General features: G+C 44.3%; 1 protein-coding gene across 4 annotated transcripts in view; it reads left to right on the top strand.

Moving 5' to 3' along the window:
- The first annotated feature begins 12,689 nt into the window (after nt 1–12,689).
- ASPSCR1 (ASPSCR1 tether for SLC2A4, UBX domain containing) overlaps nt 12,690–17,114 on the top strand; it is a 162,166-nt gene continuing 157,741 nt past the window's right edge. For 3 of the 4 annotated variants that reach the window (XM_073588119.1, XM_073588120.1, XM_073588121.1), the window contains exon 1: nt 12,691–12,708. The gene's annotated coding sequence lies outside the window, so the exon portion shown is untranslated. Of the gene's footprint in view, nt 12,709–17,114 lie in introns of all 4 variants that reach the window. The other variant, XM_073588124.1, reaches the window with a different exon arrangement.

Genomic DNA, 17,114 nt, shown 5'->3' on the forward strand with positions numbered 1-17,114 from the left:
AGGAGTGGAGTAAGAATGCAGACTGGAACGTGGAGGGACTGAAGTGTAGATGACAGGACAGAGCTGGGACACAAGGGACAGGAATGGAGTAAGACAGTAGAGTGGAACATGGAGGGATGGCTGGAGCAGGAACACAGGAGACAGGATTAGAGGAGGACGGAAGGGCTGGAGCAGGATGGAACTGGAACACCGGAGTCAGGACTGAAGTAGGACGGAAGGACTGGAGCAGGACTGAACAGGAACACCGGAGGCAGGACTGGAGTAAGACGGCAGGACTGGAGCAGGATGGAACAGGAACACTGGAGACAGGACTGGAGTAGGACGGCAGGACTGGAGCAGGATGGAACAGGAACACCGGAGGCAGGACTGGAGTAGGACGGCAGGACTGGAGCAGGATGGAACAGGAACACCGGAGGCAGGACTGGAGCAGTATGGAACAGGAACACTGGAGGCAGGCCTGGAGTAAGATGGCAGGACTGGAGCGGGATGGAACAGAAACACTGGAGGCAGGACTGGAGTAGGACGGCAGGACTGGAGCAGGATGGAACAAGAACACCGCAGGCAGGACTGGAGAAGGACGGAGGAAGCCCCGGAGGCAGGACTGCGGAATATAGCAGGGAACTCGGATAACAGGATTGAGAGGCTGCTGCAGGGAGCAGACGAGAACGGGACTGCAGGACTGCAGAGAGCACACGATGAAGCGAGGCCCAGTGTGCTAGGAAACACAATGATCAGAATCAGGCGCCTCCCTCAGGGGGAAGCGGCCTGATCTGACCCTGTCTGGTCTGCCATTGGTCAGGAGGTGCTTCCGGGTTAGGGCATAGCCGGAGCACAAGAAGCAGAAGGGAGGCGCGGCTGCGGCCTATGGCGCATGCGCATTGCATGCAAAGACGCCGTCGGCCGGGCGCCTGTCAGAGGTGACCACCGTGGCTGTCGGTCGGCGAGGGGCTGCAGCGTGGGAGCAATGGCCGGGTGAGTATGCAGAGACGGCGTGACACTCACCACACATCTAGATATGTTCCTTGGGTGGTCTAGTTTTCAAAATGGGGTCACTTGTGGGGGATTTCCACTGTGTAGGCACATCAAACGTAACATGACGCCCGCAGACCATTCCATCAAGTTGGTATTTCAAAACATCACTACTTCCCTTCCGAGCCCCGACGTGTGCCCAAACAGTGGTTCCCCCCACATATGGGGTACCAGCGTACTCAGGACAAACTGGACAACAACTTTTGGGGTCCAATTTCTCCTGTTACCATTGTGAAAATAAAAAATAGCGGGCTAAAAAAATCATTTTTTGAGGAAAAAAAATTATTTTTATTTTCACGGCTCTGCGTTATACACTTCTGTGAAGCACCTGGGGGTTCAAAGTGCTCACTCCACATCTAGATAAGTTCCTTAGGGGGTCTAGTTTCCAAAATGGGGTCATTTGTGGGGGAGCTCCAAAGTTTAAGCACACAGGGGCTCTCCAAACACGACATGGTGTCCGCTAACGATTGGAGCTAATTTTCCATTCAAAAAGTCAAATGGCGCTCCTTCACTTCTGAGCCCTGCCGTGCGCCCAAACAGTGGTTCCCCCCACATATGGGGTACCAACGTACTCAGGACAAACTGGACAACTTCTGTGAAGCACTTGGGGATTCAAAGTGCTCACTACACATCTAGATAAGCTCCTTGGGGGGTCTAGTTTCCAAAATGGGGTCACTTGTGGGGGGTTTCTACTGTTTAGGCACATCAGGGGCTCTGCAAACGCAACATGATGCCCGCAGAACATTCCATCAAAGTCTGCATTCCAAAATGGAGCTCCTTCCCTTCTGAGCTCTCCCATGCGTCCTTTTTTTACGGATCAATTTGTGATCCCCTGGGGGTTCAAAGTGCTCACTATGCATCTAGATAAGTTCCTTGGAGGGTCTAGTTTCCAAAATGGGGTCACTTGTGGGTGAGCTCCAATGTTTAGGCACACATTGGATGCTAAAAGAAAATTTTTGTTGGAAAAATTAAAATGTCCATTTTTTTCCTTCCACGTTGCTTTAGTTCCTGTGAAGCACCTGAAGGGTTAATAATCTTCTTGAATGTAGTTTTGAGTAGCTTGAGGGGTGCAGTTTTTAGAATGGTGTCACTTTTAGGTATTTTCTGCCATATAGACCCCTCAAAGTGACTTCAAATGTGAGGTGGTCCCTAAAAAAATGGTTTTATAAATTTTGTTGTAAAAATGAGAAATCGCTGGTCAACTTTTAACCTTTATAACTTCCTAACAAAAAAAAAAATTGTTTCCAAAATTGTGCTGATGTAAAGTATACATGTGGGAAATGTTATTTATTAACTATTTTGTGTCACATAACTCTCTGGTTTAACAAAATAATATTCAAAATTTGAAATTTTCAAAATTTTCACAAAATTTCCATTTTTTTCACAAATAAACGCAAAAATTATCAACCTAAATTTACCACTATCATGAAGCCCAATATGTCACAAAAAAAATCTCAGAATCGCTAGGATGCGTTGAAGCGTTCCTGAGTTACTACCTCATAGAGGGACAATGGTCAGAATTGCAAAAAATGGCCAGGTCATTAAGGTCAAAATAGGCTGGGTCATGAAGGGGTTAAGAATATTGTGAAATTTGTCTCGGAGGAATTTATCCTCAAAGTGGGTTCCTTGCATCAAGAAGGCATCTCATGTTATGTTCTGGACAATCTTTCAGCGGGACTGATGTTGGGATTCCCCTGCTTAAGGTTGCATAATCCTGTTATTGACTTGGAATTTAGGGATATTGTGAAATGGGGTCCTAATTGTTCTAAAGGTTGTCTTTCTGCTGTGCTGGTGTCGTCCGTTAAACTAGAGGGTATTCCGGAGTACCTGAAAGATTTTAAGGACGTGTTCTCCGAAAAAGAAGGCTGAGGTTTTTCCACCACATCGCTCCTATGATTGTGCTATCAATCTCTTTCTGGGTGCTAAATTGCCCAAGGTCTGTCTGTACAATCTTTCCAGCCTGGAACATTCCGCTATGAAAGAGTATGTCTCTGAAAGTTTACGTAAAAGACACATCCATCTCTCTGTCTCCCCTGTGGCTGCTGGATTCTTTTTCGTTAAGAAAAAAGTTGGTGGTTGATGCCCTTGCCTCGATTTTCGGGAACTTAATAAGATTACAGTGATAAATACCTACCCTTAGCCGCTTATCTCTGATCTTTTCAACTAATTGTCTGGGGTTTAGTTGTTTTTCCAAGTTAGACCTCCGGGAAGCATATAATCTTATCTGTATTCGGGAGGGGGATGAGTGGAAAACAGCATTTCTCTCCTCTGAAGGTTTGTTTGTAAACTTGGTTATGCCCTTTGGTCTCATTAATGCGCCAGCGGTCTTTCAGGATTTCATTAACGTTTTTTCTGACTTCATTGGACGCTTTGTGGTGATATATTTAGATGACATCCTGGTATTTTCATCTGACAAGGAATCTCACATGGGTCTTCTGCGTGCTGTTCTTCAGAGGTTACAGGAAAACTTGCTGTTCGCTAAACCTGAGAAATGTGTATTTTTTGTCCAAGAACTGTCTTTTCTGGGGGTCATTCTGTCTGCTGAGGCATTTCGCATGGACCCGGGAAAGGTACAAGACATTGCTGACTGGGTGCAACCCAAAGACCTTAAAGGTCTTCAGTTTTTTTAGGGTTTGCTAATTACTATCGTAAATTTATTAAAGGGTTTTCTCAGGTAGTCAAACCCCTCACTGATCTCACTCGTAAGGGGGCTGATCTTAAAAACTGGTCAGTCCCAGCCTTTTCTTCTTCGAAAAAATGTTTCATGTCTGCTCCTGTATTAGTCCAGCTCGATCTGTCTGAACTGTTCATTGTTGAGATAAATGCATCAGAGGTGGGGGTGGGGGCAGTGTTGTCTCAGGGATCCACCACTTTGACCAACTTAAGACCTTGTGCCTTTTTCTCTAAGAAATTTTCTTCTGCGGAGAGAAATTATGTTATCGGGAGTTATTGGCCATAAAACTAGCCTTTGAAGAATGGAGGCAGTTTTTGGATGGGGCTGTTCATCAGATTACGGTGATTACGGACCAAAAGGACCTGCCCTACATTGCGTCGGCTAAGTGTTTACCTCCTAGAGAGGCAAGGTGGTCACTATTTTTCACTTTTTCATTTTTCCATCACCTTTTGGCCTGGTTTCAAGAATGTCAAGACCGATGACTTGTCTCGCAGTTTGGACCCGGTATCACCTCCCGAACCTCCTTCCTCCATTCTTCAGCATGGGGTGGTCGTTGCTGGGGTGTACTCCGAGTTGGAGCGGGAGATTCTTGAGGCTCAGTCTCTTGCTCCTCCCTCATTCCCTGATAATAACCTCTTTGTTTCTATTCAGTATCGGTTGAGGGTTCTCCGGGAGTTTAATGACTCTGCTCTCAGTTGGCATCCAGGAGTCTCAGCTACCCGGAGAGCTATTGCTAGACTGTTCGGGCGGTCCTCCATGTCTTCTGACATCGCCGTGTTTGTGTCTGCTTGTGATACGTGTGCCCATGCTAAAAGCTACTGGGCCGGCTGGGGAATTGGTGCCATTGCCAATTCCGGATAGACCTTGGACTAACTTGTCCATGGATTTTATCACTGATTTCCCTCCTTCCAATGGCAAGACTGTGGTTTGAGTGGTGGTTGACAGATTTAGTAAAAAGGCGCATTTTGTACCATTGGCAGGACTACCTAAACTTTATCCAAGTTATTTATTGAGCATGTTGTGCGGTTGCATGGTGTGCCTCTGAATTTGGTGTCTGACAGAGGGGTGCAATTTGTGTCCAAGTTCTGGAGGGCATTTTGTAAGAGATTGGGTATTGACTTGACCTTCTCCTTGGCCTAACATCCTGAAACCAACAGGCAGACGGAGAGGACCAACCAGTCACTTGAACAAATTTTGCAGTGTCTTGCCACGTCTCGGCAATATGATTGTTGCTCCTCACTGCAGGTGGCTGAGTTTGTATTTAATAATCGGGTTAATCAGTCCACTGGGTCCTCTCCGTTTTTCAGTAACTACAGCTTTCACCCCCATTTTAGTGAATTTTCCAGGCTAGTTTTGGGTGTCCTGGGGCTGATTCGGCGGTCCAATGGTTGGAGGAGGTGTGGAAGGAGGTTCAAAGGAACTTGGGATGGCTCAGGGCAAACAGAAACATTTTGCTGATAAGCGACGATCTGTGGGACCTAAGTTGTTGGTGGGAGACAAGGTGTGGTTGTCTACCAGGACCATACGTCTGAAGGTTCCTTCCATTAAGCTGGGTCCTAAGTTTATTGGTCTTTACGAGATCATTGAGGTTGTCAATCCAGTTGCCTTCCGGTTACGCTTACCGCCGTCGCTTCGGATCCCCAATGTATTCCATAAGTTCCTTCTTAAGGCATGTGTACCTTCCTCTGCTGGGTCTCCACCCTCTCCGCCTCCTGTCTCGGTGGATGGTCAGACTGAGTAGGAAGTTGAACGAATTGTCGTTTTTCGGAGGGTACACAGTTCGCTTTAGTACTTGGTCCACTGGAAGGGTTAGGGTCCTGAGGCGTGATCTTGGGTTTTAGCACGACCCATCCATGCTGATCGCCTGGTTCGGGCGTTTCATGCACGTTATCCTGGAAAACCTGGGGGTTCGGTGACCCCCCTTGAGAGGAGGGTACTGTCATGATCCAGTCCGGGTTTTGAGTCCTGTCTGCCCCTTTCCCGGACTGATTATGTCAAGGAATAACTTTGCCTGGGCCTTGTTTTAGGTTCAGGTCTGCTATTTCTTCCCGCTGCCTCCTGCAGGCCATGTCAGTTATATTTTCTGCCTACGGTGTGAGTATCTGACTCTGGTAGTACTCTGATTTGTCCTGCTGTGTTTTCTGACCTTGTCCATGTCTGTTCCTCCCTCTCTGCCCGTCCCGTCTCCTGATTGCTTTTGCCACGTCTCCTGAGTGTTTCCTGATTGCTTTTAGATTTCTTGATATTTAACTCGGCCTTGACTCTGACTTGACGTTGCCTCTGGTCCCTGGTACTTCGGCCTTTTGTCTGGTATTGACCCTTTGGCTCTCCACTGACTTTGTGCTTCTTTTTCCCTTTGTACTGCGTGACGGTCTAGGTTTTGACTCGGCTTGTTTGACTATTCTGCAGCCACCTGTTGGTAGCTTCACTGCAGCACTGCAGGTCTGCTCTTGTTGACTTATTACCATCCTTCCACTCTATTGCCATCTAGTGGAGGTTGCAGTTACCTGCTACCTGCATAGCTGCAGCATGACAGACATGCTCCCGTTCAGATTCAAGCATTTGTCAACCGAAATCTGATCCCAGGTCTCTTCTACATGTCTCCAAAGTTGGTGCATATTAGTGGACTCACATTGGGATGTATACAGCTCTTTCTTCAACGATGTTGTGTTTGATTGGATTGAGGTCTGGGGACTATGCTGGAACCCTTTGTTGTCCTTTTCATACCCATAGTAATCGAGTGTATGAAGTAACTCGTCTTGTAGGATACTCACATATAGCTCAGAATTGAGACCACCATCGATCCTAGTCAATATCCATTGCCCTTGGCTGTGAAACAACCCCATATCATCAGGCTATTTCCACCGAACTTGACAGTTCCTTTAATTTCTCGATCCCTCAGCCCCTTTTTCCCTTGTTCCTTCCAGAACCATCTGCATCCATCAGAGCCTAGTCTATTGACTTTTGCCTTATCACTCAAAATCACCCTATTCCAATCTTTTATTCTTCACTTCTAATACTTTTTTTTGCAAATTCAAGCCGACACTCCTTATGATGATAGGTTAAGTCTTCTCCACCTTTTTTAGTGCCACCATTCCAGACTTGTGTAACGTGCGTTGCATGATACTTGCACGGACGTCTGTGATTTCGCTATTATGAAGTATACGTGCCACCTTCACCGCTATATTTGTCTCTCCAGAACTGATAGACCTTGTGCTGAGCCGATTTGTTGACTCCAATATTTTTCCTGAATATACACCTCTTAGGTTTTGAATAGATGGAAGGACTTTATTTTGCATTCTTCCAACTGTCATCGAACTCACATCATGTGATTTGGCAATTTTCATTGCCGAGAGACCGCTATCATAAGCTGGATGATGCGGTTTCTCTTTTCTGGGGAAATTTTCTTCATGGCTGCTCCTCAGTTCAAACCAATGATCTTTCAATTCACATTCAAAGCACTAGTGAATGGTAATATATGGAGCCTGCAAGGCAAAAATTCAAAATATTGTTACCCTTTTGCTTGTCAGTGTATCACTAGACTGCTTCCTGTAGTTTTGATAAAACCACTGTTTTATCAGCAAGCAATGGAAAACTAGTAAACATGCTGCCATGTAGTCCTCCATATTCATGAGTTCTGTATACCCCGTCCACATCACTGATTGGCAGCTTTCTGCCCATGTACAGTGTACACAGAAAACTGCCAATCATTGGTGTGGGTGTGATACAAAACTCAGTATTCATAGAACTGCTAGATCTGCTGAACATAAAACAGTGAATTTATCTAGTTAATAGCAAGCAACTTAGTGACACATCACTTGCATCAGCATGCTTCTCCCATATGTATCAGCAAAAGGTGGTGATATGCAGGAGAATAGAGCAATCAGCTCACCTGTCTGGTGCTCTGTAGGGGTACTGCAGCAAAGCAGTGATGGTAGACACAAGCGGGACAGAAAAAAGCGAAACAGAGTTTCCAATTCACCACTGACAAATATCAAAAATATTAGTATCATTCTTAAAACCACCAGCTTAAATGCTATTAGCGCTTATGACAGATGTTTGTCTATAATACATAGTAGGGCTATTGGAAGACTCCTCTAACGGACAGAATAAATTATTCCATAAAAAAATAACCACCTGTCAAGTTTGTTAATTTTTATCACTGGACTCAATATGGTACAAATGACATCATCCAGTTACTTTCCCTCTTAAAATTAGAGACAGTCCACCCACAATTTTGAGCATTGCGTAACATGCTATGCAGAGATGATGAACTGTATTTCCTAAACTCCTTCAACACAGGATTTAGGTCAACATGAAACAGTCATTTTTGACTGATAGGAGGAGTAAGGTAAAAAGAATTCATCTTTGCTAATTTATTGGCTGTCACCATAACTAAAACCAGAAATGTGAACTTCCATAATGTATCCTGCAGCTTGGAAAGATCAGATATCACATGCCTTGATCTTCAGGAAGATGAATCAGGATTACTTCAGATCCATGCAAGAAGGATTCATACTAACAATTTTATATGGAAGAATGGAAATATGTAACATCCCTTCATATGTGACTCCCAAAGCAATCAGTGCACTCCCCATATTCCCCATTTCACCCACTAATCAGATAGCATTCATTTCTCCATTAGACCTCATGCTATCTCACGTGAAGCCATTTTTGTTACCTAAAATACTGGATGCACACAAGTGTCAGGAGAAAGTCAGCGCAGTTATCCATTTTATTCAACAGTTGTGCCATGGAAATAATACTAGAGAATAAAGTGGAGATGACCAAAAAACATTAAACAATTAGCAGAAGATAGGTGAGGATGAAGGGGTTGAAGTGGGTATGGTTGTAGTTAAGTAGAGCGTTCTGGAAATGAAAAGGCTTTTTCAATTATTAACTAAATGTAGAGGATATGTCAAGTATTGTGATCTAATGTCTAAGTGAATGGGACTCATAGGGCTTGCTCACATGAGAATCGAACATGCTTTATCAGATATTGTTAGGGCTGGCGGAACGCACCAAATTATAAAATAATAGTAAGTGCGTCCGCAGCCCGGGGTCCACCGTGCAGAGGTGGTACACTGCTGCTAGATAATGGCGGAAGAATAGAGCGGCGTAAAAACAGTCACACGCGGGTTACGTCACCCAATGTGAACAGGTGCAAACTCTGTTAATGCACAACCGCTGAACGTAGATGCCGGAGCCTGTTTAGCTCACAGAGCCCGGCCAAAAGAGCGCACAGTGTACGGCCACAGAACTCTACCCCAAGGACACGGGGTTAGAGTCCTTCTAGGCCCACTGAGCGCGTGGCGTCGCTGCCGCAGGCGCCGCTATAGACGCTGGCTATGGAGCACGTACGCTGAGGCGTGCCGAGTCCCTGGTGAGGACTGATGCCTGACTCAACCTCTGTCCTACCTACACCTAAGCCTTGGCGCTAGCAGGCTAGGCTGCACAACACATGCGTACCAAGGGTAGGGGTTTCTTAATGAGTCATTCACCAGAGACATTCATACGTGCATACATCACTCCACATAGTCTGTAAATACAGTCTGTCCTAGTGCATGGCCGAGCGGCCATGCGAACCTTTTATAGCAGCGAGCGTTCGGGACCTTCCTGGCTTCTCGGATGGGCCAATCCGAACAGGAGCAGGACCTGAGCACGTGACCTTCGATCTCCAATGGGAGATCACTCCACGGGCATGCTCAGTGGCCCGACATGGGGACTTAGTCCCTGGAGAATCTCGCTGCCGAGCAGCATGTATTGCCATAGCTGTGCCAGAGGTGGCAGCAGCAAGCAAACCCACAGAGCTGGTCTGGGCAGAGCGCCTGGACCGACGAGTTTGCTGAGCAACCTCCTCTGTGACTGGAGAGGAATGAGAGACCGCTGGAAGCAAGGCTCAGGATTCCCGCTGTGCAGCGACAGGAACCCGACGCCTAACAGTTATACTATGAGGCAGTGCCCACTAGTAGTTTTCTTCCCAGGTTGATTTTGCTGTCGGATTATATTCGGACCTATAGTACGGTCATCTGCACGAGCCCTAAGGGTAGGCCATTATCAAATTAGGGGAAATTCTTTTTACCAATATAGTATTAATTTGTGAAAAGGGTAAGTTCTACTCAGTACACTGATTCATTTACCCCTCATCAGCCCCTTAGTGACATCTTTTTACTGACCTGAGATATAAGGCCACGTGCACACTTTGAGTATTGGTGAGTTTTTTACCTCAGTATTTTTAAGCCAAAACCACGAGCAGTACAATATAAGGAAAAAGTATAATAGAAACACGTCATCACTTCTGTATTTTAGACCCACTCCTGGTTTTGGCTTACAAATTCAAAGATAAAAAAACTCACCAAATAATGTGTGCACGTGGCATAAGAGAACAGCAGAGGTGTATCTAGGTTTTGCGGCAGAAATTTAGTTTGGTGTCTACCCCTTAGCAGCATATATGCGATTTACATACTTAGGCCGGGTTCACTACCGCCGGAACTTGGGACCGGAGTGTGCGGCTGAATGTATTTCTAAGCAGCTGCGCGCTCCAGTCCCGAGTGCCGAAGGCAGTCCCGGGTATTGAGACGTGAGACTCGTGCCAGTTTCTCGCAAGTGTGACCCCGGCCTTAGTCATGTGCCGACGAGCTACTCTCCCTAATTGTCTCAATGTTCAGTGAAGAACTGAGGGAAGCAGGAAGAGAAGCTCATTGTCACGTGACCATAAGTATGAAAATCGCATATGAGTGATGCGGCCATGTGATAACTGCTGGAGCCTGTAAGCAGAGCAGAATCCTAACAGTGATTATATTACACGCTGTTAGGATTGGCTACAGGGCTTAATTTTATAATTAAAGGGCTTGTCCAGGTTTGAGATGAAAGTCTGCAGTTATTCTTTGTGACTGGCTTCTTGACACAGCGCATGCACTGCACACTTTTAGGATTCTCCCTTGCAGGGGGCAAGAGTGGACGTTCATGTCAGCCCAAGTATGCGATTTGTATACTTCTGGCCACATTCTAACTAGACATGTCCAGCCTCGCTCAATTCATTTTCATGGAGAGAGGCCACACATGTATGAAAATTGCCAGTACTAGAGAATGCTGACAGCGTGCAGTGTGCACTGTGAGAATTCAGAAGTCGGGAGTCACATAGCATGACTGCAAACTCATCACACACCTGGACAACCCCTTTAATGCTCCTAACATAAAAAAAAAAGAGAATTAGTCAGTATCACAAAAAAATATTTACATCCAGGTACCTGATAGATGATGTTGTCTCTGGATTCATTCTCTGTCTTTTCTTCATCTTGTCCAGACTCCATGATGACTTTTCACAGCCACAGCTCTTCCGTATTCACTGGTCTTCTGCAACACATCCCAACACGATGCCCTTAAAGATAGCAGTGACATTATAATGCTCCTTAATATGAATATCTACCCTATGCTGTACTTCTGAGTAAATAATTGCCACTCACTATATTACCTGCACAAAATACAGTATGACCCACATACTGTCCCTCTTATGGTACATACTCTCCACACTGTCTTCTCCTTTCCATACTGGGCTTCCTCATCACACTGTCCTCTCACACTGTGTCTGCCCTATAGTGCCCAGTCTCTATACTGTGCCCCCTCATGGCACTCCTCCTCCTTGGAATACTATCACCTCCTGGCTGTGACCTTACACTGCTGCTCCATGCTACCCCCACACTACACAGTCACTATTTTGTGCCCACTCACATTTTTTCCTCATATATTTAGCCCCACACTCTCTATACTGACTCCTCACACATCCCCCTGGCTCCCCATACTGTGTCTGCACATATCCCATCATGCTCACTCCCCATAGTGTATCCGCATACATTTTTCCCCTCGCTTCTCACACTGCCAGGCCCCATCTCCTCTTTCACCATACTGTGTCTGCATCAATACCCCCACTCACTCCCCATACTGTGTCCACACACATTCTCCCTTCACTCCCCATACTGCATTCGCATATATCCTCCCCATTCTGTGTCTGCACCCATTCCCCCACTCATAATGCTGTGTCCACACACGCATCCCCCCCACTCACCATACTGTGTCTGCATCATCTCCCCATACATCCCCCCCCTTGCTTCCCATATTGTGTTTGCATCTGTCTCTTCCTTGCTCCCCAAACTGTGTCCTCATATCTTCCCCACCCCCGTTACACTAAATCTCATCAACACACTAAATCCCCTCATACCCACACAATAAATCTCTCCACACACTAAATAACTCCATCCTCATTTTCCCCGACCCACCATTAGACTTAATCTTCGGTGTCTTCAGCTCCATTGGAGCACTTACCACCGATGTTCTTCACACCGGCAAGTGACGATGTGTGGTCTTGATGGTCGTCATGACAATCCAAGGCCAAGTAATGACCTTAGAGTCTGTTGGCAATAGAGATCTATGCAGATGTTAGCAACACTTTATTGGTAAAAATATTCTTCATTCCATTTTGCATTAATTCTTGAAAAGCATCCGAAGGGTTAATAAACGAACTGACAGCAGTTTTGAATATGCTGAGGGGAGCCATTTTTAAAATGGTATCACTTTTCGGTTTTTTTTTTTTCTAGTATATAGGTCTCCCAAAGTCAATTTAAAACTGTATAGGTCCCTAAAAAATAGGTATTTCCTTAAAAAAATGCTGTAAAATTTTTAAACCTTCTAAGGCCTGTTTCACACTTCCATTTGTTTCATCTGTCAAAATTTAACCCCAAATCCCGTTCTAGCGGCAGGAAAAATTCTCTTCTCTTTCTCTCTCCTTTTCCAGGCTGCGGTTCCTTTAAATTTCCGACTTCAGCGGATCCGTCAAAACAACGGTTCGGTGGCATACGTTGTGTCACAACGGAAATGGATCCGTCTTTTGCATTTTTTCACGGATTGCAACTGACCAAAAAAAAGGGAAGCGTGAAAGAGGCCTAACAAAATTAAAGGAAAGGACATTTTACAAATCGTGATGATGTAAAGCAGATGTTATGTAAATGGTAAGCGGTGTAAACATTCAAAGTTTGAAAATTGATAATATTTTCATAAATTTTGTCAAACGGCTGATATTTTTATAAATAAACATAAAAGTTATCGACCTAAACTTACCACTAACATAAAGTACAATGAGTCATAAAAACAACCACAAATTCAGTGGGATACATTGAAACATTCCAGAGGTATTGCCTCATAACATGTCATGTCAAATTTGAAAAACTTGGCAGGGCACTAAGGGGCAATCTAAAAAAACAATAAGTGTGCCAGCTGTTCCAGTAATCTCTCTCTCTTTTGATATGATATACACCTCCGCCACAATCTGGCACTCCTGCTCCGTACCCTGGCCCAGTGTCATCTTCATGGAAGAAAAAAAATGGCGGGCGCATCCAAGATCTGCCGGCTGGTTCCTTTTGATCACTGTGATAGTTCTTATCACAGTGATCAAAATAAAAAAAAAATAGTAAATCAAACTCCCCTTTGTTACCTCCAAAGTTAGATGAAAAAAATAACATTTATTTTTTATTTTTTCCATTCTTTGGGATTAGATTTTTTTTTTTTTCAAAAGTAAAAAAAAAAAAAAATGACGATATGACAGCTAGTGTTAAGTGCAGGTGCTCGCTACTTGAGTTTGCATCGGGTGCTCGGGTATGCATGGAGTATCGCGGATCTCCACATTTTTTTTTGGGTGTCTAACAGCGGTGAAGCACGTTACTCGAGCACCCGCAATATTTGGTGTAAGGGCTCATACTCACTTGCGAGAGACTCGCATTATTCTCATGCGAGTCTCTCGCATGAAAACCTGGCACTGCCGCTGGCACTCAGACTGGAGCGTGCGGCTACATTTATTTCTATGAAGCCGCACGCTCCAGTCCGATTGACGGTGGCAGTGCCAGGTTTTCATGCGAGTCTCTCACAAGTGAGTATGAGCCCTATACCTGAGCACCCGGGTGCACACTGGAGTAGTGAGTACTTGCGCTCAACACTAATGACACATATTCAACACAACAACCTAATGTTATCAAATCCTGTGTCGTACCTGTGGGTTCAAAATAATCAATATACCCTTTGATAAATTCCTTGAGGGGTGTGATTTCCAAAATGGTATTACTTGTGGGGGGTTTCCACTGTTTATGGACATCAGGGGCTCTCCAAACACGACATGGCATCCGCTAATTGTTCCAACAAATTTTGCATTCAAAAGTCAAATCGCGTTCCTTCTCTTCTGAGCTCTGCCATGAGACCAAACACTGGTTTTTCCCCACATACAGGGTATCGACATGCGCATGAGAAATTGCACAACAAATTTTAGGGGTCGATTTTTGACTTATTTTTTTTTTGCCTGGTATCCTTGTGAAAATATAAAAAAAATTGGTCTAAATTAATAATTTAGAGAAAAAAAGTTAAATGTTCTTTTTTTCCCACAATCCAAAAATTCATGTGAAGCACCTGAAGGATTAATAAACTTTTTGAATGTGGTTTTGAGTACTTTGAGGGGTGCAATTTTTAGAATGCTGTCACTTTTTTTTTTATCTGTCATATAGACCTCTCAAAGTCACTTCAAATCTGATATGCCCACAATCAGGAACTGCTGCAGGTTTGCAGCGTCAAACCCACAGCGTACAGCTGTGACAGCATAGTGGATGGGATATAAAGAAATCCCATGTCACTATGCATCCACAAACGCCTGCGGAGACTGACACGCGACAATTCTTTCCATACCACAGCATGTCAGTTTCTCCTGCAGAGAAGTTAGTCTCCACAGGAGAAATTACATCAGTAGAATGTATCGGATGCACGGTTCAGTGAAGACATGCGGATTTACCAGCTTTCAATAGAAGGCAGCACTTTGGATGCAGTGAACATACATTGCATCCAAAGAGCTGTAAGTTCTAGGTCGTGAGCACCCGGCCTAAAAGAAATGGTTTTGTAAATTTTGTTGGAAAACTGTAACCCTTCTAACTTCCTAACAAAAATTTTTTTTTTCAAAAATTGTGCTGATGTAAAGTAGACATGTGGCTATTTATTACTATTTTGTGCAGCATCTCTCTGGTGAAAGAGCATACAAATTAAAAGTTTGAAAATTGTGAACTTTTCAAAATTTTTGCCAAATTTCCGAATTTTTTCACAAGTAAACGCAAGTCATATCAAACAAATTTTACCAGTATCATGATTTCATAATTCACGAAAGAAGTCTCCGAATCATTAGGATCTGTTGAAGCGTTTCCAAGTTATTACCTCATAAAGTGACAGTGGTCAGAATTGTAACATTTGGGTGACAGTGGTCAGAATTGTAACATTTGGCCTCGTCAGGAAGGTGAAAAAAGGCGTGTGTGTGTGTGTGTGTGTGTGTAGGGGGGGGTGAAAGGGTTATTTCATTTTTTTAATCTTATTGCAAAAAGTAGCATTTTACACAAAAAACGTGTGTGCATCAGAAATTTCATAGCTTTTGCTGGCACAGTAAAACGCAGCTTAAAATTTGCATATAAAACACGATTTGCATATAAAACACGTGTGAACATAGCCCTAAAACATGCTGAATAAGTGCTGACAACAATAACAGAAAAAAAAGTTGAAAAAGCTCTCAGGAAACAGATGCTAAAAGAAAACGACGCTTCAGATTTATGAAACGCCATAGAAAACAAGCAATTCCTGGAGTGTCTTCTGCTTGAAAAACAGATGTTTATAACAACCGGAAAAAGACGCAGGCCCTACGTTTAAGCTAGAAAATGATCATTATGGAAAAGTCATAAAATTATCACTAAACAATACATATTTAGTTCAACAAAAACTTGGACAAGGGAACGTGCTGCCTTCATGCCACAAAACTAAAAGGGACGAGGGGCGGCCATAATTTAGGCTATCTTTACCCACAACTCGTCACAAACACTTTTCCCGCCTAAAATCAGACTGGCGCCATTTGTTATTGGGACAGTCCTGACAGGGATGTAACCGACCACCCCCGGGTTAGCCCCCCCTTAGTGAGAATTTGGGTAAAAAATGATTACATTCATTAGATCTTTGTTAGATCCGGTTTGATCAACCAAAACTAACGTTAGATCACCCCTACAAAATGAGATATTTACGATCTTTTCCAGGGGGGGCTAACCCGTAGCTAGCCCCCCCAACTATGAAATGTGCCGTTTTTGGGATGGATTCTGATAGATATTCGTTAGATCCGGTTTGATCAGCAAAAATTAACGTTAGATCTCCTTTCGTTCCTGAGATATTAGGGGTGTCAGGTGGGGGGTTAGCCCCCCCTAATTTGAAATTTGCCGTTTTTTGGATGGATTCTGATAGATATTCGTTAGATCCGGTTTGATCAGCAAAAATTAACGTTAGATCTCCTTTCGTTCCTGAGATATTGGGGGTGTCAGGTGGGGGGTTAGGTACAGGTTAGCCCCCCCAACTTTGAAATTTGCCGTTTTTTGGATGGATTCTGATAGATATTCGTTAGATCCGGTTTGATCAGCAAAAATTAACGTTAGATCTCCTTTCGTTCCCGAGATATTGGGGGTGTCAGGTGGGGGGTTAGGTACGGGATAGCCCCCCCTAATTTGAAATTTGTCGTTTTTTGGATGGATTCTGAAAGATATTCGTTAGATCCGGTTTCATCAGCAAAAATTAACGTTAGATCTCCTTTCGTTCCTGAGATATTGGGGGTGTCAGGTGGGGGGTTAGGTACGGGTTAGCCCCCCTAATTTGAAATTTGCCGTTTTTTGGATGGATTCTGATAGATATTCGTTAGATCCGGTTTGATCAGCAAAAATTAACGTTAGATCTCCTTTCGTTCCTGAGATATTGGGGGTGTCAGGTGGGGGTTAGGTACGGGTTAGCCCCCCTTAATTTGAAATTTGCCGTTTTTTGGATGGATTCTGATAGATATTCGTTAGGTCCGGTTTGATCAGCAAAAATTAACGTTAGATCTCCTTTCGTTCCTGAGATATTGGGGGTGTCAGGTGGGGGGTTAGGTACGGGTTAGCCCCCCCTAATTTGAAATTTGCTGTTTTTTGGATGGATTCTGATAGATATTCGTTAGATCCGGTTTGATCAGCAAAAATTAACGTTAGATCTCCTTTCGTTCCCGAGATATTGGGGGTGTCAGGTGGGGGTTAGGTACGGGTTAGCCCCCCCAACTTTGAAATTTGCCGTTTTTTGGATGGATTCTGATAGATATTCGTTAGATCCGGTTTGATCAGCAAAAATTAACGTTAGATCTCCTTTCGTTCCCAAGATATTGGGGGTGTCAGGTGGGGGGGTTAGGTACGGGTTAGCCCCCCCAACTTTGAAAATTGCCGTTTTTTGGATGGATTCTGAAAGATATTCATTAGATCCGGTTTGATCAGCAAAAATTAACGTTAGATCTCCTTTCGTTCTCGAGATATTGGGGGTGTCAGGTGGGGGGTTAGGT

This window comes from Dendrobates tinctorius, unplaced genomic scaffold (assembly GCF_039654945.1).
Source record: "Dendrobates tinctorius isolate UK_male_01 unplaced genomic scaffold, ASM3965494v1 ptg000103l, whole genome shotgun sequence".
Classification (NCBI taxonomy): Eukaryota; Metazoa; Chordata; class Amphibia; order Anura; family Dendrobatidae; genus Dendrobates; species Dendrobates tinctorius.